This window comes from Falco cherrug, chromosome 9 (genome assembly GCF_023634085.1).
Source record: "Falco cherrug isolate bFalChe1 chromosome 9, bFalChe1.pri, whole genome shotgun sequence".
NCBI lineage: Eukaryota > Metazoa > Chordata > Aves > Falconiformes > Falconidae > Falco > Falco cherrug.
The window spans coordinates 56,119,662-56,147,044 of NC_073705.1; the positions used below are offsets into that span (position 1 = coordinate 56,119,662).

The 27,383-nt window shown below is 42.0% G+C and overlaps 2 long non-coding RNA genes across 3 annotated transcripts in view; both read left to right on the plus strand.

Annotated features, from left to right (window-relative positions):
- The window catches only part of LOC129736880 (uncharacterized), a 35,096-nt gene extending 15,169 nt beyond the window's left edge, over positions 1-19,927 (plus strand). For both annotated transcript variants that reach the window (XR_008734017.1, XR_008734018.1), the window contains 3 exons: positions 6,583-6,779; positions 8,017-8,125; positions 19,693-19,927. This is a non-coding gene — a long non-coding RNA (uncharacterized LOC129736880). The remainder of the gene's footprint in view (positions 1-6,582; positions 6,780-8,016; positions 8,126-19,692) is intronic.
- Positions 19,928-21,418: 1,491 nt separating this feature from the next.
- LOC114015874 (uncharacterized) lies at positions 21,419-24,752 on the plus strand. Its single transcript, XR_003560050.2, has 3 exons — positions 21,419-21,631; positions 23,528-23,641; positions 24,460-24,752. It is a non-coding gene; the product is annotated as an uncharacterized LOC114015874 (long non-coding RNA).
- Positions 24,753-27,383: the final 2,631 nt, after the last annotated feature.

The window sequence follows — 27,383 nt, forward strand, 5'->3', positions numbered from 1 at the left end:
GAGAGGGGACCTTCTGCATTGCCTTTGCTGGCTTTGAGGAAGGCCCTTAGTAGAACAGACCGTCTCTTTAAAAATGTTCTCCCTGATGTATCTCAACCTGTGCCTGCACAGCACTCAGAAGAGTATTGTAAAAGTGCCGTGAAATAGGGAACTTAAAAAATATTTTGATTCAACTCTACAATAACTTTTTAGTATGTCTCAGCTCCTGCATTTGAGCCAAATGAGGTTGGCTTTGGAATAACAAAACCTAAGCACATGTTGTAAAAAGGCAGGGAAAAGAAGTTGATATTTAAGATTCTTTGCATTTATGCTTTGATCCAAATCTGTAAGTTTTACGATGCAGTCTTCCTGTAGAAGCATTTTGTTCAATGATACGTTGCGCCTATGGAAACAATATTGGTTTTAACTTCTACCGTATATTCAACATGTCAACAAAAGGAGCATCTATATTCATAGGCTACAGAACTGAGTCTTAAATTTTATTGCTTGTTTTTCAAAAGGTCCATTTAATTGTGTGAATTCCTTGTCTCTTTCTGCTTTCCTAGAAATCCATGCAAGTTTAGCAATGTCACCACTTGTTGCAGTCGTATTTAACTCAAACTAACTCATAAGCTAGCCTAGCTGGCAGAAGTATGTCAGGTTACCAGCAGTTTATATTGGTTGTTTAATTCAACTGGAGACACTGATGATCTAGGTTTTCATAATCCAGGAAACAAACTACTTTGTTTTAAATAGGGAAGGGAAGGGAAGGGAAGGGCAGGGCAGGGCAGGGCAGGGCTGTGATAAACTTTCTGTGGTTAAATTTGTTTACAGAGATGATGGTCAGTGCCCCAGGTGTGTGTACTCAGGTGTAGATTCTTTGGGAGGGAAGGAACATTGAGAGGCATCAGTGATGACTGAACAGGTTTAGAATCCCCTTGCTCTCATTACACCATCATTTTCTGACCATGTATATAAAACATGGTATAAATTATAAAGCATATATGTGTTAAACCTTTATATTGTAAATGCATAAGGTTGGATTGAGGCTGAAGCAATTCCTGACTTTCAGGGCTTGACTTTGCCACATTGGTGACATCATATTGGAGTAACTTCTATTTTGAGGATAGACAATATAAGTACACGTACACAATGTTGTTAGTGGTTAAACTCTATTCTGTTATACACAGAACTGTATGTCAACTAAATATTGTGTATGTAATATAATACAATATAGCTGAGCTGAAATTTGGAGGAAAGGAGTTTTTCTCATTTTCTTTTGGTGAATCTGAAGAAAATGAACAGAGTTACAGAAAAGACAAGTTTCTCCAAAATACTTACAAATATTTCATCTATTCACACACAAAAAAAATGTAAATACTAATTTTCCATGCCAGCGATTCTAAATGATATATCTATTTGCATGTGGGTTAAGCCTGCAGGTTCACATACTGCCGTGCCTATTTTAAACTCTTACGGGAATAAAGTACCAGGGAACAGTTGGTCCCATGAAAATTTCAGTGTACTTATTTAAAACTCTTCCACAGATCTGTTAAATTCATCAGGTTACAGAAGTCACAACCCCAAACTGTATTTCTCAAACAATTTTTGATTTATAAAGTTCTTAATTGCACAGTTATTTTGTGCTAATATTCATGACATTGGTGTAATTGAAGCAGTAATAGCTTTCTCTTCATTTAATGCCAAAACAAAGATGAAACACAAAACCCCTGTGGGTGCAGATTATTGCAGGCACAGATGGATAGTGTAGAAATTGTTGAAAGATGAGATTTATGATGTCCAACATTGTCTCAGTGGTCAAAAAAATCTTGAATATAAAGTTAATCCTTTTAAATAATTGACATGATACTTTTTAGGTAGTGTGCAATGTCTGTTTTTTATATATATGTATATTTAATCTGCCATTGTTATTGAAATTATACATTGTTTCCCAGATTTCAATTTTCTAATGCCTAGACACTTGATCTTTGGTGTTCCTTATGTGATTTCCAGATTTTGAGGCTCCAGATGCATTCACACACACACACACACACACCCTTTAGTGATAGTTTAAGAAGTACCATTTTCCAAGACAAGTGTTCTGGAAAAACTGCTCAAGCTTGCCTGTCAGAGCTTTCAGAGGAGACTTGGAAAACAGACTTACATCCTGAAGATGGTGACAGCTTGGACAAACTGGAAAATAAGCTGTCTTGGGCAAAAAGAGGAATCAAAATTCCTGCTTCCCTAATTTGCCTTTTTATTAGGAAAACAGCAGGGTAACAGAAAACAATCACAGAAGACATCCTCCTCAATGCCTGTTGGCACCAAAATAACAGTCCTTGTTCATAATGGCTGGATCCTTGTTAGCAACATTAACAAGGTTTTGAGGCTTCTAGCACTCTTCCTATGCCTGACTCCCACCTAAAAGGCAGTGGAAAAAGATCCTTTTTTTCTTTTTTTCTTTTTTGTTTTTTTTTTTTTTTTCTCCTTCCCCCCCCCCCCCCCCGAGCAAAGGTATTTCCCAATATCTTGTTATCAGTAACAGGGTAATGCAGGTGTGCCAGGAAGGTAGCACAGGGACTGGTGTTTAAAAGGCAGTACCTCTGATAACACACTTACTTCCACTCTGCAGCTGTGAATACTTCAAAAGTTAGGTTAGTAATATTTTTTAGGTGTTGAATGCCAAGAGAAAAAACATGAAGAAATTTTAAACTGATCTTTCATAAAGTGTTTTACCTGGAAAAAAACCACCCCTCCAGCATCAAGAAATCTGGCATTAATTTTCCAGTGCTGTGCTCTACCCTAAATGTTGTGTTTCAAAGATACTGGGTTTGGACATCAGTCACAAAGATTGTTTTGTACTTCATACAGCATACAAATCTGCTGATAATTGGGGAACACTTTCATTTCACCCTTTTTTCCCCTGGAATTTATGGGTAAACACAAAAAATGCACATGAAGCCTGGTTTGTATGCAAAAGTTATGTGCTAATCCATTTTGGATGGGCAAGTTCTAACGTCTGTTTTTGTAAACCACTAATGGATGCACCCATCGAGACATGCACATGTATGGACTGTGCCTTCAAACTGTCCTTAAATGTCCTTGAAAATCTGATTCACACTGAGCATAGGATTTACAAACTTCTTGGTGCAGAAAAAAATTTAAGTTTGCAGTAATTTATCGCAACTTTTTGATGTGATTACCTTTAAAATACGTAGGGTGCTTAAAATATTTAGGATAACACATAAAATATCTTTGCACATCAAGAAGGTGCATAATTTTATTGATGCTTCAAGTAAATGCTTTCACCCATGCACAGCCTGGGCAGGAATCTGCCCTTGGGTAACCTCACAGGCATTGCTGTGTTGCGAGGGTGGTACAACGGACATCGACGAGAGCTCTTCTCTTCATGAGATGTTCTTGCTTGGCTTCATTTATGCCATAGGCTGACATAGGAGTTGCTGGAAAGAACAAGCCAGATTCCTGCAGGATTTACATAGAAAAGTCCTAGCAATAGGCTCGGGCCAGCTGTGACCAATTCTGAACTAATGCTGTGGGGAAGAGGCAGGGTGAATCCAACTGGGGATTGCCAGGAGAAGCAGGGTCTGGAGCTTAGGTGGATGGGCTGCAAAGCCTACGCTTCGACCAAGGTTTGAAGTGCAGAAGTGAATTGAAAGAAAGCAGATAGGTTCATGGGTTTCAACACATTAATTTTTGATGTTCACATACTTCATCTGTGCCACACAGACGCCAGAGATTTAAAATAATTGTGGAACGGATGCCTAGAAGCAGAAGGCACGTCACATTGAGTTCCTTTAGTGGGACTGAATCATTATTCTTCTTTATTGTACTTTCCTGTTACATCAAATGTAAATGGACATGAAAGGTGTAATTTCCTTGGAGACTGAAACAATATTTTTGTCACGTTTGGCCCCGCATCCTGCCATTCTGTCTCCCTCTCTGCCTGATTTTGTCATGTGTCTGTCTGAGCTTTCCATTGATAGTTACATAATTGCCTGAAGCTCTACTAATTAGTAATTAACATTCACTTTTGTCTTCTGGTTATTGAACCAGTTTTATTTGCGGGCTCTGGCAGAGCTGCTGCCTGTGAGGGTGCTGAGATGGGTTTCTTGTAAAGCAGAACTGTCACCGTTCACTAAAGGTTGCTCTGTTGAGCCGTCTTCAAAGCAAAGTTGGTGCCTTGGCTGCTCTGTGCAAGTGTTCCCCCTGGAAGACTCTCTTCCCTTTCCTCCCGAGCCCTGCTTTGCAATAATGACCAAACAACAGCCCTGTGAAATCATTTTCCTAATGAGGGTGAAGCGTGTGACCCTGGATATTGCTTTGATCTCCTTAGTAAGGTTAAGCACAGTTACTCAAAACGCCATTTAGGTGTATAATTTTGCTGGCTTGTTCAGGTGTAAACCCAAAGAATTTGGTGCCATCAAAGTCTGTCATAATAAACTAGATTTTAAAAAGTAGGTATGGTTGTATTTTCAAAGCAAAGATTGCTGAATATCAAGGGTCTAGAGTCAGAGAAATTCTAAATCTCAGCTGAAACTGCTTTGGGGAACATTTTTGTGCATGATTTGTGTTGAATTGAGGCTATTTTTATTTTCCACACGAGGGAGATTCTGTTAGGAATGCTAATGCAATATTAAAACAATATAAGCTGAATGATTTTCTCCTTCCCAAGTAGTTCTGTTGGTGAATCTTTGCTGTAGTATCTGTGCTAAGTATGATTCCTGTTCATTAAACATAATGACACAACATTAGAAGTTAAAATAAATGCTGTGCAGGGGGACCTGGGAGACCGAGGCTCTGAGTTTGCTTTCTGCATTTCACTTAAGTACATTTAAATTCTAAATATTTATTCGATTTGCATTTTCTTGCTTTGTTTCAGAAAGCTAGATAGAGCCTTCTAAAGTTAATGCAAAATTCCTGTTGGCTTCAGAATATTTTGGAATAGACCCTAAATAAAGATGCACTAATCCTACACTGTGGGGTTGCACTGCAGCTATGAAAGGATGTTATTTATTTGTAGGGTTTTTATTTTCTGTTGCCTAAGATGTCACTATAGTTGTCTGGAAAAGTATACTTTCTCACAACTGTAGACTCATGCCAGGTATAAAATTTGCATTATGATTTCTTAGTGAAAAGGTTCAGAGAGTCCGTTGTCACAGAACTGAGCTGGAAATCCTTGTAATGACAAAGCTTCTCTGACACTAAGACTAGGCAATCCTATTTAATTCCCTACCTTGAGATTTATTCTGCTCTGCCAGTGGAGTAGCTGATGTCTTTAGTCACTTAGCAGCAAGTTATGTCAGGAGCATTGTGGAAATGGGAGCAAGAAGAGCATTGGTTTCTTTTTTTGAGAGTTGGTTTTCTTTGGAAGGAAGACTTGCAAGAGTTCAATTTCTTGGTGTATTTAAGGGTCTCCAGATCTTAGTTGTACCCAAATGGGAGAGTCCTCCTCTGTTGACAACTGCACCATCCGTTTCTTGCCTTGCAACAATGCCACAATTCGTCTGATGACCCAAGAATCTAATTCAAGGAGCTAAACTGGCAAAAACATGCCTGCTGGTTTTGGAGGGCAATTTTTTCTGAAGCAGGTGTCAGTGGGATGAGGCAAGCGCCAGTGCCCATGGCCTGTGGTTGGACTGGCTCAGCTGCACCATAAAGCTACTCCTTAAGTCAAGTCTAAGCCATAGCTTAGGGCATTGAGCCATGAGTATTTAATCTTCAAAAAATGAGCTTAGAAGAGAAAACACTCCTGAAAGCACGTTTTTAGTAACTGAGACCAAGCTGTGAGGAGCAAACCGTTCACAGGCTCTGGAGGTGCAAAGGCACTTTCTCCAAAGGCAGGGAGCCTTGTCAGAAGTTCCCAATGGTGTCATTGCACTTACCTCAGTCTTCCATGGCGATGAGATGCATAACAGAAATTTTATCTTGGGAAAGAGGGACCGGTTTTCTTCTGTGCTATGAAATGCTCCATTTTACAGTAGGAAAAACTGTAAAAGATGTACTGAGGAAGATGATCTCGATATGCAGCTTGTACAATCTGTAAAATTCATCAAACGTTATGCAAACTACTCATATGGAAAAGACTTCATAAGCTTTATTTATATATACCTAAATAGATATATATGTGTGTATTATCACCATAATACTTATTATATAAAAAGTGTGTTAAAGTGTTTTTTTCAGAAGCCTGTTAGAAATTCATTACTTTCCATTTTCTTGACATATACTGGATGTCTGTCTTCAGCTTTTTTAAAGTTAGTTATCTGCAGCTGTTCCCCGCTTTGAATTGTTTTCTCTTTGAAAAGGATGTTTCAGTTAAGGTATGGAGGAATGATTTGGGGAACATAGATAGTCTCTTCTGTGTGGGGGAAAAAATCTTTAAGATTTTTTTATCTGCCAGGATTATGTTTCCTTTTCTAGAGAATTGGTCATTTCAGTCTTTTGGCTAAAACTAAACTGCTCTATATTCTATGTTATTTAGGAGGTGTTTAGCAGTTATCATGAAAAGAAATGACCAAAGCAGCAGCATACCTGCTCTGCAGCATGCAACTTTTGTTTTGTGGTCTCTCACTGTGCCTGCAGGTCACAGTCACCAGAACCTTCCCAGCGTGAGGAAGCGGTGGTTAGCGCCTGAATTTCCCAAGTTGCCAAGGTCAACAGCTGCAATTTATCGATACTGAATTTGAGAGACAGCTAAAATAGGTACCTTTGGACACTGAAATCATTCTTCCTGGCCCACCGTTGGATAAATGCAGATCGATACCTCTGCATAACAAAAGGTAGTGCAGGTTGCCATGGGCTTGGCAAATATTCCAGTTGCTCCAAACCCAGGGTAGTAATCCTCAGCGGGACTTGTGCAATGCATCACACTGCTATCATTTTTCTACCTAGCAGAAAGTAATAGATGAATATTTTTTCATTTCCAATATAAGAATCAAAGCACAGAATATTTAAAACTATTTTTGCCATTTTATTTTAAATTATATATTATTAGATGCTATTAAAACTTTTATAGCTTTTATAACAACTTTTGGTTTTGTTTTTAAGCCTTAGAAAAAATACCCCTAGGTAGACAGTAATTTGTAATGATTTTTCTTTTTTTCCAACTATTTCTGAATTTACCATACAATGCATTCTAAGCTTCAAATACTTGCCCTTGTATTCTGTAATGTTTTAAAAATATTGAAGCCATTTATGTCAAAAGTATCCATCAAACTTTTTGCCTGCAAGAAATTCAGATAGGGCTGTTACTTTTGTGTTTCACTCATACAAATTAGATGTCACTGTCAGCAGAAAATATCTATTTAGTATGGTAAAATACCTTTCACTTTCGAGCATTTCTGTAAGACCTGTCTGTTTGCAGGACGATGTAAGTGCAGTAGGTATATTTAAGAAAACAGTGAGTCTGTAAAGCAAGGCACATGGAGTGAGTGTTAGTTCCATGTTTGTCAGTGGATGGCGTTGAAGTTAATGTTTTTAAATAAAGGAAGGAATTTTTGTTGTCATGTGCATTTTTATGCTCCAGTCCAGTTTGTGCTTTGCCCCTTGTTGTTCTGGCTTTGCCCAGAGCCCCCTCCTTGGCAAATGCTGGTGGGGAACCAATCTCTGCTGTTTTGGCTGTGCCTTGCTCTGATCCTCAGGCTCCCCCATCACTGGTTTTGGTTCAGAGCTGGCACAAAAGCCACTGGCTGCAGATAATAACCAGTGGAAGGAGAGTCACAGGGGAATAAGTAGCTGGGAGCTGGCCTGTCAACTGCATCATCCTCCGAGCTTGTTTTTCCCTCATGCTGTGAAAGTCTTCATTTTTGGTGGTTCCATGAGACAGCGTCCCATCAGCTGCTGCAGAACACAGACTTGAAAGAGGTCTCTTCTCCTCATTTCTGTTCATGTTTCCAGGAGTTTTCTTCAGTGCTTGCTGTGGGATGAATGTGGAACAATAAAGGGGACTGCCGTACAGAGGTGAAAATATCAACTGCACTGACAGAAATTATTTTTTTTTTTATGGTTTACTGGCAGCATGAAAAGCAGAAGGTGAGGTTGTATCCCTCAACCAAAGCCCAAAGGCGTTGTACTCCCACTCTGAAATACCAGTATGGACCACATGGCAGAATTGGGATCTGGCAATGTAAGTTCTTGTTAGAAAATAAAATTCTCCTGTACCTCTTATGTCTTCCAAAGGCAAAGCCAGACCCAAGTTGCCAGGGTGAGCAAGGACTTGCTGCTTTTCTTTCCCATTTCTGTTTTTTCACATAATTTCTTGTTTTCTCAGATCTTTTCTGTCTTTTCCAACTGTCTTATTTCATTTCCTCTAATTTTTTCACATTTAGTGCCAAGCACTAATTACAAAATTACAAAAGTACCTTTTGCCTTTAGTAGGAATAATATTGATTCTCTGTTTCCTTTCTTGTGCCTCTGTCTCCCTGATTTCTGCTCTTTATTAATTCACATCCACGGTTTTAATATAAGAGTTGGAGATGGCCAGGCTGGAGTGGGCCTGGCTTGAAGTTCAGAGGCAATCAGGTCCAGTCTGACTCAAAGTACTGATGATTTAGTCTCTTCACAGTCCTGGTGTCCTCTGCAGTCTGTGTCTACCTATTACCCATCTTTTACAGTTAAATGACTCAGATTGCACAGGAAACCCCACTTGTAGCCTTCAAAGATGTTATTAATCATGGGCAGTGTCTTTCTGATGGTCCCATATGCTGTTTATGGGTTTACACACCCATCACTGCTTTTTAGGGGTTGTTCAAATGGTATGGCTTGCCTTTATTTTTAAATGGGTTAGATACATTCACCCAATTGCTTCCAATTGAGAGCAGTAACTTTTAATTGAGCTGTGATTAGCTTCTTAAACTACCTGAATCTGGTGGCAGAAATACAATGCACCTTTTGTTAATTAGGAAATTGATTGCTTGGTTGTGCATCCCTGGTGGTAAATATGATGACCTTTAACATGACAGTAGATCGGTGGATCGATAGTTCAAGGGTTTGATTTCTTTGTTTTAAAGCAATCAGATGTAAGCATACCCTCCCCCACTGCAGAAAAAAATAAAATAAAATGGTTTGAGTAGATCTAAGAGTTTTACACAGGCAATGTTGCATTGCATCCCTTCTTGGTGCTTCTGAGCGTATATTTAGACTTGGGTTGCTGAAAATCAAAATATGATGCAGAAATGATAACTTCTGCCTATAAACTTATTTTTTATTATCTTAGGGATGTCTCTGCCTCAGCATTTTTATTTTCTTTTTGCCTTCAGGAGAAGCTGACAGATGTATATGTCTTTAGAAACACCAGAATTGAATACCTATGGAGTAATTACCCTAGGCAGCTGTAAATGATCCCTCTGCCTACCCCTCCCACAAGTATTTCAGCTTAGTGAGTTGTATTATTTGTGTTTTCACTGAAACTGAACTCACTTGTCTGAAATTCAACAAGATGTGTTGCCTCAAATTGTACTGGAATATTTTATGCGCTTTTGTGTTCAGAGCAGATGAAGAAAGCAAAGGGAACTTGCTGCCATTGTAGAGCCAATTACCCTGTGCCTTAATTGGCGGTCCTGGGTGAAACACTTCCTGCACCAGCTCTAACGCTTTCCCAGTACTGGACTGTAATCTACTTTAGGCAGCATCCTGATAACATCCTCTTATGCCATGGACCAAAGCTATGCAAGGCTGGTGCCTTTCCAAATGATTGCCTTGTCTTTATAAGGAAACAGTTAAATCATGTGAAATCAATCACCAATCTGTCCCACGACCTTTTGGGCTGCTTTGTTGATACACATTTCCAAGTCTTTTGCCCAAGTTTTCAGGAGAAAAAAAAAAAAAAAGTGATTAGTCATGTGGTTTAGCTGCTTCCTTTCTCAGCATGAAGTTTCTGAAGGTAAGACATCCCTAAATTAGCTCACCAGTAACTCTGTGACTTACCCAATAGTCCTTGTAGTCCTTGTCAGAAATCTCTCTATACAGAACTTACCTTGAAACTTGTGCCCGGTTGTTGTTTTTTAGGTAAAATTAACTTACATAGCTCCTTTTTAAAAACTATGCTCGTTCTAGTTCCTCAGAGGACCTGGTACAGTGGTTTGAGCAATGCAGAGGCATGGCTGGTTCTTCCTATTAAGTCTGTGCTCCTCACAGTGGCTTGAGGTCTCTTCAATATTTTACACAGTGATATCCCTCAAAGACCTGCCCTCTTGAAAGAGCAGGCTGAATCTGAGGGCAAGGAGCACAGTAATACAAACTCGAATGACCTCCTTCCAGCAAATTTGAACTTTCCAGTTCAAGTGGAAGTATGTTTCTGCTGAGACTGGTAATGTTTTGTCCTTCTTTCTATAAATCAGCCCCGAATTATGCAGCAGGATGTTCAGGAATCTCAGTGCCTGAAATGGGTAAGAATGACAGGGACAGTTACTGCTAAACTATCAGCTCTAAAGAACCTGTCTATATTCAGGTTTTTTTACAGACCAAAGCCATCATTGTTTTACAGCAGGCCAAAAGCTTTACTGTCCCTCACAGAAAGACGGTTCCAGTCCTGTTCTTAGGTATATACTGCAGAGCTACCACATGAACAGCCCTGTATATGGATGAGAACATTGCTAATTCAAAACAGCCAAGAAAATGCACGCTGCTCATCACTGCTTGTGGAAGACTGCTGCTCTGCTGAGTCACTTGAATGCCTCAGGTCCCAACTTTTACTAGTATTTATGTTCCACTGTATTTTATAATTGCTGTTTCAGTTTGAGCATTAGAGTCACTTATGGAAAGACAAAGTTTGAATCAATAGGTATTGGTTTAGAAAAAGTCCCAGATGGAGAGCAAAAGGTCTGACAAACATGCCTCCTTCCTGCAGACCTTCAAGGTAAGATGGGTTCCCTTCACTGAAATGGCCATATTACAAACTTTTTACATGTTGTAAATTTTTAAATCTTTTTAGCTACAAATGCTTAAGTCATAAATGGGCTGAGCAGTCTGCAAAATATATGAAACGTGAATTTATATATGGGAAGTGATCTCTGGTGGGATGCCTGCTGGGGGAGGCTGGGGTGAGCTGGAGTTCTGCAAAATTTACTGACCTGTATGAGACCAAAGCAACCAGGGGATGCAGGACCTTTTCATGTGGCTTTTCTCTCTTACATCTGCTAGCGTTGGCAGAGGTGTCACACACTTCTAGTAAAAGTATTCTACTTATATAGGGGAAATGGTCTGTCTTTCAGAAAAATCATAGATAACCATCAGCAGCATCTCTGTCATGTATAGGAACTGCAGAGTCATCCACCACTGAAAGAGCATATAACAAAACATTTTTCTGACACAATCCAGTTTCTGGATGTTTCTTTAACATTGTGCTCCCAAAGATCCATTTCAGTGGTCACTTATCACTCGTAATTACAGGTCTATAATAAGATATGATAATTCCCTGTCATTGGAGGCGTAGTTCTGATGATGAAAGGGTAGAAGACTTTGAAGTGAAATAAACAGTGAAAATATGATCAGATGGAAGATAAATGAGATCCCATAGGAGAGAAAAAATTGCTGGCACATTATACTTTTAACTCCTGAAGCCCTGTGTGCTGTCTGATCAGCAGTGAAGGAAAGATGTAGTTTGAGGCTCAGGTTCAGGATAACGGATCAAAGCAGACTGTTACAGGTGCTGTTAGACGAAGAAGACTTTATGTTAGCTAGACATCATAGTGGCTGGACATCACCAGTGGTTTGAGTCTGGGTATGTCTTTGCACAGGTTTTTTAAAATAGGATCTTCGTTCAACACAATCTGTTTCATGTATAAATGTTAAGTCTTATTTAGTTGATGTTTTTAAAATTACTTACTATTTGTTATAGTTAAGATTAACCTTTCATATCTGATGCCTTACAGATATTAACAGTTTATCTGCACTCAGGGCCATTCAAGGGAAACTGCAGTTTGAAATAGTTTCATACATTTCTTCTCCAAAGACTTAGATGAGACTCAAAGCTAAAATAAATGTGCAGAAACAACATCGGCATTTTGAAACTCAACATAATTTAGAGCATATTGCATGATTGAATTACAACCTAATATCTCATAATTTTTCCCACTTGTCAGAAAAGGTCATGCAATGCTGTAAACAATCAATAGTTTTCATGTCTAAAACGAAGAAGTTCGAACAGTTTTTCATGAGCTGTGAAGGTTAAATGAGGCACTTGCCAAGATCTATTGAGAGCCATCCAGGCTTTACATATTTTATAGTATGCTTAGTGGCATACTCATTACCATTACCATTAATGGCTTATGATTAATCAAAAGAATTTGGTTTAGATCTTGCACATGGGAATCATATAATTTATCTCATCTTCTGGGGATTATCCCGAAGAAACTGCTATGCGAATGAACTTAATGTACGCTGGAGTTTACATGGCATGTTATGTGCAGCTGTGCCAAACGTTATAATCTAAGAAAGAAAAATATGCGCTTTGTGTATAATATCACAGCATTTACATTTGCACAAAGCTTTGGTTCAGTAATTCTTGGTGTGTCTCTTGTAAACCACCATTATTACAGGCATACGGTTGGCCGTATAGAAAACACTGTAGACTGAAACTCGGCAGTTGGCTTGTCATGACTGGGGAGCAGATTAGATTTTGCCAGTTTCGGGAGATACTGGTGTGGTTGTGCGCTTGCACTGTGTAAATATGTATGTATTTATAAGGAGGCTTGGGTGTTTGACATAGGAAACGGCAGCTGGGATCTTGCTTCAGCAGCAGCGGGTTCACAATGGCCTGTACGGTAGGTCTTCAGAAGCAGCAATGAGTGTACCTGTGGTCTCACAGGGAGAACAAAAACCCACGCGTGGAAATAGTGGATGCGTGCAGACTACTCCTCGTTAGATCCTTTTGCCAAATTCAGGGCTCAGTGGGAGCTGGGAAAGCAGAGCCATCTTCCACTGGGGCCAGCGCAGAGTCGGGGTGCAAGGGGAAAGGCTCTGACAGAGGCAGGTGACAAGTCTGCAAGCAGACCGTCCCGGACTTTGCCGAGAGACACGGGCCTCCAGCATTTCCCAGATGGAGATTTTGCCAGGAGAAAAGAGCCAAAAGCTGCTCTACCCAGGAAGAGATGCCGTCAGGCAGCTCAGCAGCTCCTGCCTCTCGCTGGGGAGATGGGTCATGATCATCCCACTCTGCACTGAGTGCGGGCTTTGCTGGGTGCCCAGAGGTGTACAGGATACAGCCATTTCCCCAAAAATGTCAGTGTGGTGGTGCTCAGAAAGTGGAAAAATGACATGTTGTCATATGCTACTTCATTCCAGAGTGGGCAGCAATAGGAGTGGATATAGTCACAGGGTACATGAAAAGTGCTGTGTCTCAGCTTTTAAGTAGAGCAGGTTTAGTCACTGCATTTGATTGATATCACCCAAGAATGCTTTAAGATGTGTTTATGTCAACCCTGCAGTGTGGAGGTGCCTGGAGATGCCTGAGTCAACCCCGGCACTGGGCTCAGGACCGTGCTGCTGAAGTCAGTCGCCCCCACTGCCCTCCTGGCGCTGCACCCTGCCTTTCAGCCATTTATCAGGCTGGGTTTTGCTGTTGGGAGGAGAAGTTAATGCCTGCTCCAGTGATAGCAATTGTTCTGCAGCTCTGTCCTTGCCTTTGAAAATAAGGCTTAAAATATTGTCATCAACCTGGATCTTAGCAGAGTACAGATGATAAGGGATTAGCAAATAAAGCAGGGCATCGGTTTGGCCACAGGGTCAGCTTATTGTCTAATCCTCACTATCTCCATCTCACTTTCTGTAGACAGGGAGGCTAATATCTGTTTATGGATCTCCTGGGGTCTTTGGGAGGATTAATCACTGAGTGTTCCTAACCTATTTTTTAAGTGCCAAGTATTATGAGAGATTTGTGGGGACAGCGTAAAGTAATAAGCATCATGGCAAAACCAACAGGGTCTGATACGTTCACTCTCTATTTTCTTCAGAAGGGTTCAAGAAATTCGATTGGATGAACTTCATTTTACAGCTTAGGATTTAATGGTGACCAAGGAGCAGCACAAAGTTGTAGGTAACCAAACTGATTTACTTTGTGTCTGCTCAACAGGAGTGGTGCATGTCTAGTTTCTGATTTCCAGTCCGGAAAGCCTACTGCACCTGTTGATAGCACACGTCTCCATCCAGATCAGGCTCTTCCTATCCGTATCTCTTAGATCCAGAGGTATGAGATGCCCAAATGCTCTATAACAAGTTACCAGGGACTAGTATTTCTCTAATTCCAAAAAAAGAAATAAATAATTGAAGAAATGCAAATCAATCAAAGTTTGTACAAACTCTCCCCTCTCTCTGCCCCGGTAAATAAGTCTGAAATGCTCTTTGAGCCTTAGAGGTTGCAGAAAGCCCAGGGACACACCTGAACCTGAGCTCTTGAGGAACATCAACTCAATTCTGTTCTCAAATTGTCATTGCACAGGGATGGTCTTTATTCTTAAACACCCAGGAATTAACTACTTACAGCAGTTAATTTTAATATCAAAGGCTTGCAATAATATGTTTGAAGATTATAACCTTATGAGGCCTTTGTAGTGCTATGCAGAGAAGTGGTTATGAAATTTTTTTTCTAGGAAAACCCCACTTTGTCTAATGTCAAAAATCGTAAAGAAGATGCAAGGGAAAAGATAAACCCATCTTAACCTGGAGCACCAGTGTCAGTTTTCCCTGTTTGCTCCACACACCAAGGTTGTAGGATGCCCACACTGGCATCAGGTAGCTGGGCTATAAGGCACTTTAAGTGCAGGCGGCACTGAGCTCCGTGCTGCAGTATTTCCCTAGTCCATTAATAGTAACCCTGTCTGAGCACCCTGCAGCCTTCAACGCCTACGTTTCATGTACAACACTTTGGGAGAAATCCAGAAATCAGGGAAGCCACTGCCATGGGGGGCCTGGGGTTCCATCCTTAGGGTGAGCAGTCTCTCGTCAGGGATTTGGGCTTTGCACAGTGCCTAACCAAACAGTGGGTTGTTGTCTTGCCATGATGAAAAGAATACAGTGTTTTGCTTATAAATGAGATTAATTTAAATGTGGTGTAACCCCCATCAACAGTCACTTGCCAAGGTGATCATCCAGTGCAGATGCGTTCCACTGGCTGAGTGGAGAGACTTAAGGTCCACGTAACCCAACTGTGTAGCATCCTGTGACCATCTACACAGGTAAAGGGCACTCATCCTACCTGACCCTTAAGGCAGAATGGTGGGCACTTGTCCGAGAGTCAAGGCTGCAGCTCTGGCTGGGGGGTCTGCGGTGGCTAATGCCTCCACCCAGATGGAGTTGCTGCAGGGGGAGGCTGTAGTGCAGACCTGAGGCTGCAAGACGTACCTGGACCCTTCTCCTGGGGCAGGGACAGGCAGCAGACCTGCCTGAAGAAGGTGTGCCTAGGTGGAAACCTCCTGCAGCCAGTGGCTGAGCTGCAGGAGGTGGTGAGGAGGCTGTGTAACCTCTGGGAGGCTGGGAAGGATTTAAATAGTTGCTGACAAGTGCAGTCTGCAGTGGACCCCACAGCCTGTGGCCAAGCAACCCAAAAATCCCCCACCGGCACACACAGCCAGGAGAGGGGCCAATAATGCAGAAGAACGGAAGCTCACAACGGCAAGGACCTGCGGGAGGAAGAGACATCGCCCAGAGCCCGAGGTGCCCTTGCAGAACCACTTCTGCCCTCTGCAGAATGAAGAGCAGAGACCCATCACATCAGGAGGGACACTGCAGCTGACTAAGGCAGCCTGATCTGCTTTACACTGAAGTTACCAGGGGAAAGAAATCTCAGTCCATCCCCCTCCTACCAGGCTGATGCCAGTGCCGGCAATAGATGCCCAGCACCTGGAGAGGAGTCACAGGTCAACAGGAGAGCACCTATAGAGCAGCACAAAGGTAGTCCAGCCTCCCCAGCTGGTAAGCCAGCTCCATCAGGGGCCCAACCAAAATGCTCCATACAAACACACATAGCATGGGGAATAAACAAGAGGAGTTGGAGGCATGTGCAGGCCTGCAGGGCTATGACCTTGACTGGCATCACAGAGATGTGGTGGGATGGCTCTTATGACAGTAGCATTGGGAAGGAAGGGTAGAGGGTTTTTATGAAGGACAAGCAGGGGAGATGAGGAGGGGGTGTTGCCTTCTATGTGATGCAGGATAGTGATAGAGGAGCCCATGAGGAGGGGTGCTATGCTGGACCTTGTTGTCACCAACAAGGAGGGGCTGGTGTGGAATGTGAAGCTGAAGGGCAACTTAAAAGGGCTGATGAGAAAGCTGGAGAGGGGCTTTGTACGTGGGCACGTGGTGACAGGCCAAGGGGGAATGGCCTTAAGCTGAGAGAGGGGAGATGCAGATGAGCTGTGAGGCAGAAATTGTTCCCCGTGAGGGCGGCGAGGCGCTGGCCCAGGCTGCCCAGAGCAGCTGTGGGTGCCCCATCCCTGGCAGTGCTCAAGGCCAGGCTGGATGGGGCTGGGAGCAGCCTGGGCTGGGGGGAGGGGGCCCTGCCCAGGGCACGGGGTGGGACTGGGTGGTCTTTAAGGTCCCCTCCAACCCAAACCATTCTGTGACTCTATGATGAAAGGATTTTTTTTTTCCATGAGAGGGAAGCAGTTGATTAAGCAGAGAGAGGGTGAGCAGGAAGGCAGAAAGTTCATCTATCAAAACTGGCTCTTTTCAGATGTAAGACAATGGTCTTAAATGACTTTCACAATTTGCTAAATTTGCTGATCCTATTTTTCAGTGAATAAGAAATACTGATTAACAACATCATGATTCATAAATAGCCACTGAAGCTATGAAAGCCTGGTATGGAGTTAAAAGGAAGAGTCCATGCAGGGAATAAGCCTGTGCCCTTTTAACAGCTTTGGGCATCAGTGTAAAGAGTCTTTGAACCACTGTTAAAGTCCTGCAACATCTGTTTTCTTAACACCATGAGCAATTGAGTTTTCTCAGTACCTGGATTATTCACTGTGACAAAAAGAAGACATTTTTCTTTGCCAATCAGCCGAAACGTCCTTGTTGGGGCAGGAGCTGTGCGTGCCAGCAGGATGAGGGTCTGTCCCAGAGCACTTTCAGACACCTCTTGGAAATGAAGTCAGTGGAAACTTTCCCACATACAGGCACGCTGACTTTGGTATGAGCTCAAAACACTGTGAATTTTGAGACCTCTGTGTATTCATTTTTTTTTGTTTTTTTTTTGTTTTTTTTTTTTTTGTTTTCTTTCTCTGTCATTTTGCAGTGGAAAAGGAGGTGGCCGAGCAGGCATCAGGAGAAGTGAATGAATTTATTGGACTACTTGCACACTGTAATGTTATTCCGCTACCAAGGATGGCAGCGTAAATCTCAGACAAAACAAATTCATTTTAGAAAGGTTATATATATGCAGATTATTTGCATCCCAACCCCTGTGTGTGCCTCCCCCGCCCCAATAAACAAACAGCTTTTTTGTCCTACTGCAATCTCTGAGGATATTTGCAGAGATAAACATGCACTGAAGTCCTTGCAGAATGGAGCATTGAATGGGAAGCAAAACAAAAACAGGAATATTGTCACCATCTTTCCTGTTTAAAAAGAATAGGTACTAAATTCTCTCTGTTGAATCAAAAATACCCTCCTGGACCAGGTCCTGGCTCTGCACTGTCTAGTTTCTCCTGCTCAGGAGCAGGACACATTTTTGGGGGACATCAAGGTGAAATCAGAGTGACTGTGCTTGGTAAAAATTGCAGAACCTTCCTTTTTGAAAATGCCTGCCACTATGGCTATAAGGATTATTTTTAGAATAGATACCTTACCTCCTCTTGAGATGGGGGGGAGGGGGGAAAAATCCCCAGCCTCAAATCCCAAGCTGGTAATGTGTCACATCAACCAACAAAAGCCCCCAAAACAATGTCGGAATTATTCCCAGCAGTAGCTCCACTATTGAAACAGGAGCTCCAAGAAGGCCCTTAGAGATTTTATTTTATTCTACTTTATAAGGCAGGAGATCAGGCAAGGAAATGAAGAATACCAGCTTAAAAATCTCCAAAAATAAATTATAAGGCTATATCCTCCCAATTTTCACTCTGAGCATCTGGGTAGGGTTGGTCATAGAGTAGAAAACCAATGCGAGGAAAAACCTGTGAGTTCCAGGGAGACTGCAAACGTGTCTTTGAAGCTCATTGCATCCTCTGGGGGCCATGGGGTGTGCAGCAGGACAGCGGGCATCCCTGACCCGCAGGCAGGAGGAGGGCTGGACCTAGGGGCAGCAGTGCCACTGACTGCCACCTTGGACATCTCAGGCTACGGTTTGCTGTTGTCTTTTACGACACAGATCTGAGTGTCTTCTGTCACAATATACCATGTTATTAACAGCAACTGAATATTGTTAAGTAGAAGTAGTGCAAAGTTAGATGTAATGAGTTTATTTAGCAAGAACCTGTGTTCTGTGCCTACAGTTTCACCATCCTCATCCTTTACCCTGTTGTAAACTGCAATTCTGGGCAACTTTTAAATGTTGATTTGCCAAAATTAAACTCCTTGTTAGGTTATTCCACATCGGAGAAACTGATGTTGTGACTTGATATTTCTTTGACTGAATCCTGCTGGTTTATATCATATTTTGGCCTCTTAGGACAGAAGGAGCAGGACATCTTTTATGTGTTTGGAAATGTATGGCCAATGAATGCAACCTGTGAAGGAAATGCTCGTATTTGCCCTTTTGGATTGTCTCCAATCTCTTTGCAGGCAAAGTTTTTAATTTTTTGCCCCTCATTGCCAGCCTCATTCTGCCTTCCTATTATTGCATTTGCTGAAAGAGCACCCGGCCCAGGGGACCCCCAGCCCCCGCTGATGAGCTCCCCGTTTGGAGTATCAGGTTCCCCCACCACATCATCAATGGGGGAAAAAAAATAAATCACTTTATCCATTAAAGTAGAAAGGAAGAAGGCTCAGACAGTAACGTGTAGCTGATGGCAAACTTTGATATGTCCCATTATAACAGTACTGTGATGAGATTCAGTTATCAATTCATTAAGTCCCTCCATCTTCGTTTTAAAAAGATCATTTTCCATTGGTGGGTGGCAGATCTTCCATGTTCTGTAATGTAATCCATCTTTTTCTAGCTCAGCTTCCAAGGCTGTCTCACTGCTGAAGGCTGATGTCAGAAAAGATTTGAGAGTTGTGCACATCGGGTTTCTGCTGTCATGATTGAATTGTCTGCTGATACATATATCGCTGTGACTCAGGAAGGAATTTACTGTGAACGCAGTCCTTCTGGGAAGGATCTTTCAGTACCAGGAGCTAATTAACTAATGCAGGTGCTTTGTTTTTTATAACAAATCTCTGGTGCTTCTGCCAAAAATTAGTCACATCTTCAGCTATGCAGATACATGAGGCTCCACTTAGCTCATCAAATCTGTACTTAGTAAACCTGATGCTGCCTTTTAGGGGTGTTTCATTTCCACAAGTGAAATGAAAGTAATCGATACTTAGTACCCCAGAAAACAGAGGTTTTTCTTCCGGTCATTCTGTGATTCTTCTTTCTAGGGAACCCATATATCTGTATGCATTTAGAGGAATGATTGCTGGCCTGGTTAGTGAGAATATAATCCTTTCAGACTGGGTTAGAGTTCTCCTCTTCCGTCTAGACTTTGCTTGAGAAGCTTCCCCCAAAATCGTTGCTTGGTATTCAGGGTGTCATGATTTAAAAATGCTTCTGATTTCCAGAAAAAATAAAATAATGAAAAAAAGATGCTAGCTGGGAAGTGATATTGGATGCAGAGGAGGTCAGCAGCTCTTGCTGAATGAGCCCATCGTGCTGCAGCTGGCATCAGAGGCTCTTGGGCTGCGGATGACTTCAGCGCTTTGCATGCTGGGCTGGGCTGCTCAACACGGCCAAGACTGACTTTTCCAAGGAGCAGTGGGAGCAATAAACAAAGACAGACTTGGGTAACTCCGGTAAAGACACTTCCAATCTTCTATTATTTTTCTATGGCAGAACAGGGAGAGATTTTAAATGGATGCTGCATCTAAGAAATGTAAAGGTGGTTCCTCCAGATGAGCCTTGTGCTGAGCAGGGCTGCTGGTGTGGAAGCGGAGTGACGTGCTGGCCATGCTGCCTGCAGCGGCTGCCGCTTGTAGAGTGTGGGGAGCTGCGGGCAGCACCTCCTGCCTGGGTGGGAAGCAATATTTATGGAGTTGCAGTAGCAACTGCTTCTTCCAAGTAATAAATAGTTGATCTCAAAAGGTCATGATCATATATAATATTCTTCTAGTAATGCATGCACAATAAATACATAGAGTTTGCTGTGGCTGAATTTATCAAGGCAGGACTCTGGTCCTGTAAGGAGCTGGTGAGATCGGGCACTAATCCTGTGGGATGAAGGACTTTTTCTGTCAGCTGCTGGAGTGGTTGATGGCGTCTGCTGAGGGGTGCTTGTGTGAATCTGAAGTCAATGCTAAAATACTCAGCAGCTTCAGCCAACAGATCGCATGAAGAGACGCTTTAAGATAACCAGAGTTGTAAGAGTTTGTCAGCAGTTGTTACTGTGGAAATCTTTACAGGATGTGCATGCTTACAGCTGCATCTTACAGAGGTCCTCATACATAGTGACATAAGAGAAGAAATCTAACTTATTTTTAGCTGAGAAAATATGAGCCAGTAATTGGATTAGCTGGGTTTTAATTTGCACTTTTTTCCTTTGTTTCCTCTCTTTGATCGCTAACAATATCCGTGCTGCTGGTTTACTCCAGCAATTAATTTTTAGCTTTTATTGTAATAATTATGAGTTCACAAACACTTCCGAGCAGGTATATAGGTTTACTGTATAGTTAATTCCTACATACAGTATGTGTTTATGTGAAGAAACCAAATCTTAACACAATTAACTGTTGGAACAATTTAAAATGAGATAGAAAGAACAAAGTGCTTTGTTTTACACACTCAACCAAGGTTTTTAATTGCCAGTGCTTGTGGAGCAGCATTTGAAACGTGCTCTGCCCTGCTGACCGCTCACTCAGGTTTCTGGAGGAAACATGTAGTGTCTCTAATCTAGTTTTATTTTATTTCCAAATAGCCGTCTTGGCCCACAGGGACCAGCAGCCACTGCCTTTGGTTGCTGCTCCCTCCTGGGGTTTACTCCTGGTGGTGCTGCACCCAGGCAGCGGCACGCTGGGTTTTTGGAGCTGGGGCATCCTCCCCATGCTGGGACCCAACTCCCATGCACTGCTATGGGGACCGCTATGGACTCTAGTGTCATCTAATCTTACTGAAAAGAGGGGGTCTGTCTTTGTAGATGGTGCTACCTGTTTTTCCTAATTGCTACTCGTTAGCAGAGATGTGCGTTCATCACCACACCGCTCCGGGGAGTTTGCAATTGACTGTAATAAAATAAGTAGCCATTAAAGCCACAATAAACATTTGTTTCTTTTGCTTTGCCTTCCACAAGGAGTAACACAGGAGTCGTGAGAAAATGTATGTGACTTTACCGCAAACCAAGGCAGAAAGTCCTGGTGAAGGAGGCACCTCGTGGTGGCAGCGATGGCCCAGGAAGGGAGTGGGTAGGCTACACGGAGGGCAAAACCAGCTTCACTGCACCCCTCACACTGGGAGAGGGGCCTTTTCAAACCTGAATTTTATAAAGCCACAGGACCGCGAAAGTATAAGGTAAGCCCAGGTAAGGGATTTGGGGAAAACCCTGTGGAAGTCCCTCTCCGTCTGGCTGATGCTGAGATGAGCGCTGGCACTGGTGTCTGCGGTGGGGAGCGATGTGGCGGAGGCCACCAACCCACGCTTCCATCACAGGAGGGATTTTCCACTCACAAATAGTCCTTGGCTGTGTTTTCCTTTTCTGTCTCTATTTCTTTGTGAGGATCTCACATTTATTATTGACTTTCTTTTGGTCATACTTATGTAAAAACTGATCAAATTTAATCTAGGCTCAAAGAATACAATATGGGATTTAATACAGTAATTAAAGGGACTTAGGTTCTGATTTTATCTGTAAGTGTTCAGAAATCTGGGCATCCAAGCTTCCATCTATGGAGTAACTCCAATGTTTTCATCAACATCAGCTGGAGGGTGCTATTCTTTTTAATTGCAGTGGTCAAAACAAGATGTGCATCTGTTCTGCCAGTAAACGGAATTTCATTGAGGTACAAATAACAATAAGACATCATTATGAATGATATTTAGTACTGTTAACCCTCTTAGGTTGGCGTGTGGGTGTGTAAGATGTCATTTGTCTTAAATACATTTTTGCAGAAAATTGTTTTCTTGTCCTGGCTTTTAGAATGCGGTGGATCCCTAGAGTTTCAAATGGCAGTTCTCTACCGGTGATTCAGTGATTGTTAGTCTCCTCCTCATGCTACGTTGCTGTTCCCCTCTCAGACCCAGGAGCAGATCCCACAGAAGAGAGATCTTTCTTTGATCCACCATGGAAATTAACATTCCTCCTGCTTCTTTTCGTCCCAGAAGTTAGGATGCTAGCTCAGAGCGCTTGTGGAAATAGCAATTTCTGTCTAATAGCTTGGTTATAGACATGAAGCTACGAAGTCTAATGAGCTGTACGCTCTAATGATGTCCTGATAATGGTAGAATAGAAGAGATTATACATATATATATTTTTAAATGTACAAAAGGCTAAGAGTAATGAAGTGTGGAAGAATGAACTGTTTGGGTGGAGTATCATGAACCCTTGAGTCAGGCAGCTGGGATACTTAAAAAAAATATAGGATCTTTCCCATAGTGATATTCCCTGCTATTTAAGAAGCTCATTATACCCTCTCTTAATTTTAACCCATATGATCATAGTTACTACAGATCTTAAATAACATCTGCCCTGGATAATCTGTGATAGGTTAGATCTAGCGGCACAAATTCTAAGCCTCCTAATGACATTCAGATGATAAAAATATTTTATTTATAGATTATATTACTCACCTAACTGTATACTGAAACTGAGAGAGAAGGAAAACACAGTCTGCATGGAGCTAATGCTGAGCAGATCGAAACAGAGCGGACTGAAATATTGGGTTTAAAGCAAAATACTCCTTTTGCTCAGTTCTGAGAAAAAACCAGAGATTTTTTTTTTCCCTTTGCATTCTCAAAGCTCAGTGCTAGGAACTGCTGACAGACACTTGGATTAGAACTCTTTTGCATAAGCAACACATATTTATATGAACAACAGTAAATTGTCCCCCCCCAGCCCCCCAGTCCTGGTACCTTCAGGGGCATGGCAGCGGCCAGGCACTCGGACCAGATCTCACAGGAGTGTCCGGAGCTGCCAGGCTTTGAACGAGCTGCTGTGGCTGTTTTGTTCATGACACTTCTAAGGTGAAACTTGAGATTTTTGTTCAGACATACATTCAGATCTTTGTTGTGTTATTGGTTTTGCCCCTGTATTTCTTCCCTGTATAGGGAGCTAAAAAGGCTGCAAGCAGCCCCTTGGCACAGTTGCCCCATCATGGGATCTCTGGGAAGCCAGGGAAAAGACTCAAGTATTTTGGCAAAAAATTCTGAATAAGATATATTTTTGTTTGTTTTGTTTTTTGTTGCATGCAGATCTCCTCAGAGGAAAAGAGCTCAGAGCGTGTTCTTACACACCCACAAGACACTGTGATGCTTTGCAGTGGTTTCCATTGCTGTTAAAAATGCACCATAAAGCTCAAGTGAAAGGTAAAGAACAAAGTACCAAATTATTCTCCTGGACTGATGATATTCCACTTCATTGTCTAAACTTCTAAATCTCATAGGACTTTATCAGGTGTTGATATAAACTGCTATTATTATTATTATTACTACTATTATTATTACTACTACTATTATTACTACTACTACTACTACTATTATTATTGTTATTGTTGTTATTATTATTATTATTATTATTATTATTATTATGGCAAACAGATTTGATTTTCATGAAATCTGCAAATGCTTTCACCAAATTGCTTCAGCTGGTAATTTTAAAGGGGCTGATATTCGCAGAGCTGCTGCTGGCTCCTTAACAGCCTGGACAGGCAGAGCTGTCTCTGGTTGACCCACCAAGAAGGAGTGGAGGAAAAAACCCGAATATTAATAATGAGGCCAGCTTGGTTTGCAGTGTGCTCTGGAGCTAGTTGTGTAGCCACTCAAGTGTGCTGCCCAGGGGGCATGCAAACAGAAGGGAAAAGGTTTGCAGGATGCCTCCATCCCAGCTGCATAAGCAAATGCTAATGTGCACGTAGCAGAGTTGTGCCTAAAATCATTGTGCACTGGATTTATTAATAGCCCATGTAGCTGGCCTTTAAACTCGGATCTTTTGCAGGAGCTGAGCTTTGGAGAGAAATGTTCCCCAGAAATGTTGTCCCAGAGGCCACAGAAGCCTTTTCCGAGTACTTGGACCGGGACAAGGCGATTCGAGTCTTCCTAATTCTGCCCTACATTAAGTAAATTATTTTCTGTATGAGTGCTGAACTTGCTGAGGCAATGTTTTCTTGCTCTCTTTATGTTGGCAGAGAAGCATCATGTGCATAAGGACCTGCTGGGAGGGCAGAGGAGGGACAACAAGGACCTGTAGAGCACAGTGGGATGGAAACACTTAACACAGCTCTTTAATCTGGACCTTTATTCCCTCTCCAGTATCTCTTACAATGATTTATACAAGTGAGGTACAGCACTGCCAGATCTGCATGAATGCTTCTAGGATCAGAAAAAAAAAATAATCCCATGTGCACTTGTCATTTTTTAACTGTTTTAAAAAATATTTTATTTATTCAGTACCATGTATTTTTTGCAAGTTTTACATAAATATTTATAACCCCCTGTGTATCTTTGATATGAAAGTAATTTCTCTTATGATTCTTGCTCAGGAAATTACAGCCTTCTCAGCAGATATTAGGGAATCCCTTGCTCCTTGTATCCCTTCTTCCCCCTGGCCTTGTGTGGAGGAATAATTTCTTTGGTCCCTTCTGAGGGTGACAAAGTGCAGGCGCAGCCCAATTGTCATTAGCGCTAAATGATGTGTTATGCCTTCTGGATTTGGAGCACCTCTTAACTTATTAGCATCTCAAAATCACTATGTAACGTAACCAAAGGGCCAGGCTTTGCTCCAGGGAGTGCCAGGGCTTGATGGCAGTGATGCTGGGGGTCTGCTGCCAGTACATCCCACTGCCCGTGTCCTCGCGGGATGGTTGGAGTCTCAGTGAGATGTCACCAAACCTCAGGGAATCATAGACTCATAGAATCATTTAGGTTGGAAGAGGCCTTTAAGATCATCAAGTTCAACCTTTAACCCTAGGACTGGAGCAGCACCTGGCTCAGATTTGTCTCCCTGCAATTAGTCCCTCACCCTCACACACACGTACTTTAAATTGTTGAGCCACCTATTTACTTCACCCAGTAATTGTTTTAGGAATTATTCATACTGTGTGCTTGGCAAGATTCATAGAGGTTTCCTTGGGAAACTGCAGGCCTTCAGGGACTCGGCTGGTTTATATTCACAGGGCTCATTTTTCAGAAATATCCATTTTTCTAACTATTCTTTAAAACAATGAAGTATTCTTTCCTCGTCTGCGCTAGAAACATATTTCTCATGCATAAAACTTGTTTCCTTTTACATTTTGGCAATTGCACTGTAAAGCAGAACAACAGCAACAACAACATACCGGGGCTATCAGGGCTTGGGACCACTGCCTGTCTTCTTGTCTTCTCAGCTCCCGGCGCTTTGTGCTTGGGTCTGCTGCATCCACAGTGGGTTCTTCCCTTGAGCAGAAAAGGCAAAACATGGTTGTCTTGTGGGTCTGTACTTGTAGGAAGCTGGAGTATGGTTTATGCAGTATGTTTCTTATGCTGTGTCCTTGTTAACTGTAGGGAGGGACAGACTTCAGGGAGGCAGTGGGTGTCTGCCCAAGCTGAAAACCTTGTTTTCACCTCAAAACATTACCCCAAAATCTGTCCAGAACTGCTGCATGGGCTGCTTGGTACATGGTGATGTTTCTCATGATAGTTCATGTGGGTTAGAAATTGTCTTGGAGATTTAAGCTACAGTATGTGTACTGAAGATTCTTGTGAGAGAAGTGCAGCAAATGCCACCAGGACCAAACATTTATGAGATGCTGAAGGCAGCCCAGGTAAGCTGGGTTATATCTGCTAGTGGTCATGCTCCGTGGGCCTGCTCAACACTCATATTTCATTTTGAATTCAGTTATCGTGATGATATATGAGTTTCTGGGAAAAAAGCTGTCTGTCCCCAGAGAGGCAGCATCTCTGTGGGTGTGAAATATCACAGCTTCTTTCAAAGGAGCTTCTGACAGCTTATCCCAGCTGAGGATCGGATCATGCACGTGATGCAAAATGTCTGCTCTTTTCCACCTAACACTGACAACCAGCTGGGCCAGGATGCAGCAATGAAAGGCTGGGGGTCCTCCCACTATGGGCTGCTCAAGGACCCAAAGGTGAATAAATTTCCACTGGCACAAGTAGTGTTTGAAGTACAGCCCCTGCTTGGAGAAGCGCTTTGTCCCAGGGTTCTCCTTGCACACTTAATGTTTTCAGATAGCTTTAAAAACACATGATGAGTTTTCAAATTGGTGTTTAATTTTCTGGGAATGGACATGCAATTTTCCTTTCCCATCCCTCTGATCTCCTGCAGATAAGGTTCCTCATGGTGTGCCCAGGGTGGGCTGATGCCTAATAGCAGCGCTTATGCCCTAAGGGTTAATTGTTTCCTAATTCCCTAAATTGGTTTCTACTTTTTTTTTTTTTGCAAATAACACAGTTGCTGCTCAAAACCAGTTATCAATATAAGCTTAAGCTTATGAGTGTATCATTAAAAAGTTACCCTCCAAATCTCTTCTCTCTGCTGTATGAATTACAATATTTGAAAGAAATACAAAAAAAGGGTGAACAACAGAGCACATAAAGCAATGGTCTAAAATTGCTCTTTCTGAGGGCACGTTTTTCAGTCATGGCAGCTTGGAGCAGGAGAGGGTAGGATGGGGGACCAAAATGATTTTGAAGTTGGTTGTATTACTCCCTCCATAGCTGTTCTCTTTGTCATGTTTCCTGTCTCTTCTTTTTGCCCCTATGAAGACACAAGTGAATTAGCACAGAAACACTGTTTGTGGTCTTCATAGACAGGAAAAAACAGTGGAAGGCACAAAAAATCCTAGCAGTGAATTTGATGAGATTGCTCCATGTAGTGTTTACCCGAGTGTATTTTATAATCATGATAATATAGGGATGAGGATGTGACTGATTTTTATGTCATTTTGTTGTTTAGGGCAGATGCTGTTCTCCAGCTTCACATAGTTTATCCAGGAAAGAGCCGGTATGTCTGTGATCCTGTTCAAACATACCCAGTCTTGGATGCCATCAAAACTTCCCTTGGAAAGTTAAATACGAGATGAGGTCAAGAGTTTTGTTATGACCAGCCGCTGAG